The sequence below is a fragment of the Vigna radiata genome, unplaced genomic scaffold, assembly GCF_000741045.1.
Source record: "Vigna radiata var. radiata cultivar VC1973A unplaced genomic scaffold, Vradiata_ver6 scaffold_327, whole genome shotgun sequence".
NCBI lineage: Eukaryota > Viridiplantae > Streptophyta > Magnoliopsida > Fabales > Fabaceae > Vigna > Vigna radiata.
The window spans coordinates 274,939-279,202 of NW_014543614.1; the positions used below are offsets into that span (position 1 = coordinate 274,939).

At 32.6% G+C, this 4,264-nt stretch overlaps 1 long non-coding RNA gene across 1 annotated transcript; it reads right to left on the reverse strand.

The window, feature by feature from the left end:
• Nucleotides 1-346: 346 nt before the first annotated feature.
• Nucleotides 347-1,669, reverse strand: LOC111241161. The gene is made up of 2 exons (XR_002666963.1): nt 804-1,669; nt 347-578 (listed from the first exon to the last, which is right to left on the reverse strand). It is a non-coding gene; the product is annotated as an uncharacterized LOC111241161 (long non-coding RNA).
• Nucleotides 1,670-4,264: the final 2,595 nt, after the last annotated feature.

Genomic DNA, 4,264 nt, shown 5'->3' on the forward strand with positions numbered 1-4,264 from the left:
TTTCGCCCCCTAGTATCACATTCAATTTGCGGGGGTTTTTCTGCGGAGGGTAAAAACCTCCTCTATTACTGACTATTATTTTGAGGGGGTTTTTAACCTCCTTTATATTTTTGTCACTTTTTTGTTTGATGATTATTAAAATATATAACATTGTTTTTTGTTTGTTGATTATTAAAATATATAATAACTATCTATTTCCATTAGCTTTTTTTTTTTCAATTTCAAAATTCAATAAATTTAATTTCTTTTTAAAATTATAAAATACCAAACAAATATGATTCCTTTGAATAAAAAATGATACCATACAACAAAAGCCCCTGATTAGAAAGAAATTTAGAAAAATAAATTGAGAAACAATTGTATNGTCACATCAAGATANACTAGAAGTCAATGTAATCTCATTACAGAATGTAATCTCATTACAAAAGTAGTTACAAAGAAAGAAATGTTACTTAATTCATAATAAACTAGGTATAGTTTTATCCTAAAACAATATCATAAACTTTCTAAATGTTACTTCCATCAAATCATTGTCTTGTACCCAAAGGAGACTCTGACTCATTTGCATCACGAGCTTGCTGAAATAATATAAAAAAAATTAATAAAATAAACTCAATTACATGTACTCACATTTTGTAAATATATAAAAAAATAATCAAATAAAATTCAGTTTTAAAAGTCATTATTCAATAATGAAAACACAAAGTTAAGGCAACAAAATTCACATGTTAACATATTAAAGCATCAAATACCCAACAACACAACTTGGGTAAAAGTAAATCTAATAGAAGTAAATTACTTACATAGGAAAGGATCACCATTTGGTAGATTTTAAATTGCTTACTGCATAGATTCATAGCACCAAAAACAAGAGGAAAAGCAAGTTTGAATGTTTGATAAAGGAGGCAAAATGGGAGGGAGAGTTTTAACCTGAAGGAGCTTTTAGCAAGGTCAACAATTAGAATGGTGGAAAAGTGTGCTTTACGTAAACAGATTTGAATTCAAATCTAAAGAGTTATTATTATGAAGTGTGCACATGCGGGGCAATCTTAAACAATATCACTAATTAAGTGAAAAAGAAAGGCTTAAAAACATTAAATAAATGAAATCTAGCATGCCATCATCCTTAAAAGGGTCCTTGGGATGGAAATCCAAGTCCCACCAACATTCTCATAGCAGAGAAATATTTCGAGACACTGGTACGAGAAAGGAATTACCTCAATTCAGAAAATCAATACATGTAAATGTTCTTAAAGTATACTATCAATTGCAAAACAAAAGAAACAAAAAATTAAATAAAAAAAGTATGATATAAGAGAGACAATAACATTCCTATCACGTATGCAAAAATCTTCCCCACCTGCCTTCATTCATCCATTGCCATCTCAATTCATTTTCTTTTGTAAAAATCAACATATTTCTCAATAGATCACACATATGAAGAAGTCCAAAAGAAAAAGAATCTATGCAGTAAGAGAATCTATGCCATCCAGCCAAATAGATTACACATATGAATTAGTTAGGATCTTATTACCTTTCCAAATGAGAGAACAAGCTAATAAAGAGTCACAATTCAGAAAAGGTAACTTCTCCTTCTTAACCTCAAACTGAGAAATCAAACATGTGATACATATCATCACCTTTAAGAAATCAAACATGAGTGAATTGTACATGCATTGAAAATAACTGAATATAATAGAGCATTACCTTTAAGAATAAATGACTATTAATTATATTTTCAAAATCCAAAATTTTTTTTAAGAATAAATGACTATTAATTATATTTTCAAAATCCAGAAATTTTTTGCGGCACGTTCATATTCATGATTTCTCCCATCTCCACCTCCATTTATTTACAGCACCCAATTATAAATACACGAGTATTTTAAGGGATATCGTTTATCACAAAGATATCAAAACTAATATCTAATTAAAATCAACTATCCTATATCTAATTTAAAAGAAAAAAACTAAAAATAAGGAGAATAATAAATGCTATAACAGTAGCGAACAGAAAATTTTGAATCCCCACTTTTTAGTTTATTTTGTACATGGTGTGGGCGAGAATTATTCCTGAATGTAAAACTTAAAAGATTATATAACTAGCATTGTTCACACTATATGAATATTAAGGAGAAAAATTGAAATTTGAACTTTTCCTAGCAACTAAACAGGATTCATCATGAATATATTGTTTTGGACTAAGAACAATATAGTATCTTTGGTTTGGGATAAGAAGAATCACTGGTACAGACCCAAATTTAATTTATGAATATAATATATTAATAACTTAACTGAGAACCATATATATGAATCAAAATACATAATCAATGTTCAATCAATACATCCACAGTAAATTAACTATGTTTTTAGGTATGGAGAACCACTAAAATTTACTCATAGATAAAAACACATTCCCGCTTACAATAACCTAGTTTCCTTACGGCGGAACAAAAAATACTCTGCACCAAAGAGAAGCAGGAAGGGTTGTAGAACGATATACCTCAGGTTGTAGCACGAGTGAAAGCTTCATCGTCGGCCGGTCCACGCAACCACCGGTGCAGCTCCGTCTGCTTATGGCTCCACGACTACGATTCTGAAAAAAAAAATGAACCATGGCCAATCGAAAGGAGAAATCAATGAAAAGAGAAAATATAAGAAGGAAGAAAGGAAGAGACGAACTAGAACCAAACAAACGTGCGAGGAAGAAAGGGAGATGAATTTTGTGGGGGAATGAAAATGAAGGAAGAAAGTGGTTTTAGGGTTCAGAGAGATTTTTTAGAGGGAGGAAGAGTTTAGTCTGATGAGATTTTGGAATTGGGGGGAATAAAATTTTATAATTGGGGGATTTTTAGAGGGAGATGGGATTTTGAAATTTTGGGAATGAAATTTTACAACTGGGTAAAATAATTAGTCTAAAATTTTTAAGAAGAAACAAACAAAATTAGGAAAAGATAGAAATAAAATATATTATTATTTGAAGAGGTTATAAACCTCTCTTAAAAATAATTAAAACTCCCACTATCATTAACAATCAGATAGTTTAAATTAAACATTTTAAAATATGTCAATTTGAGGGGGTTTTTTATAACCTCCCTAAAATAACCCCCTCTAGATAAGCTTTTTTTTGTAGTGTAAGAGTCCTTTGGGAAAACGATACTTGGACTTACCCATTTATATTACTTGATAACGATCTGGTACACTTGTCAGGGACTTAACAAGTTTTTGGCGCCGTTGCCGGAGACTCGTGGTTTAACTTATCTAATAGTGTAAACTGATTAAGTTTGACTTGATTGTATATATTTTATCTTTTTATCTTTTTATTTTTATATTTTATTTTTTATATATAAAAAGTGCTACTAGGGTTTGTGTTTCTTGTGCATGCAGTAGGAGCCCAGACATACCAGGAGCAAGAAAAATATACAACCTCTTCTTGAAGGCTTAAGCGAGACAAGGGGGAGAAGGAGAGTTAGACGCCCATCTAGGGATTTGTTTCCTTCTCCTGAAAGATTACTATCACCTTCACCAGTTAGAAGAACAAAGGAGATGGCTGAACAAACTCCTCCAAACGCACTCTTGCAGACCAATCAAATGCGGCTGACCCTTTCCATTTTAACAGCATAGCCATGCCTACGGATCAAACGACCAACATGCTGATGAATCCAGCACTTATACACCTAGTGTAAAGCAATCAGTTTCACGGCCTGTCAAATGAGAAACCCTATGACAATTTGACAGCGTTTAGTGAAATCTGCAATACAGTGAAGATGACAGGTGTATCAGATGATAGAGTGAGGCTTAGCTTGTTCCCGTTCTCATTGGGAAGCAATGGTAAGACATGGCTTAATTCCTTCCCTGAAGGGACGTTTACTACATGGGAGACTGTGGCTACAAAGTTCGTTAACAAATATTTTCCACAGTCTAAAGTTACTCAGGGAAGACTAGAAATCTCATCATTCAAGCAAGGCATGGAAGAAATTTTAAGTCAAGCATGGGAGCGATTCAAAGGCCTACTCAACAAAACACCAGTTCACGGGTTTGATAAGACAACTATTGTTCTTACTTACCTTGGTGGACTGAACATGTAGTCTAAGATGATGTTGGACGCCTCAGCTGGAGGTGATATCTGTCGCAACCGGAAAATCGCGACGGAACGACGATCCAAAAAGAAAACTAATTTGAAAACGTTTTGGAGTCGCCACCATAGTTTATTCTGGAAAACTATGGAAAAAACCATAAAGAGAAGACACGGTCTACGAAAACC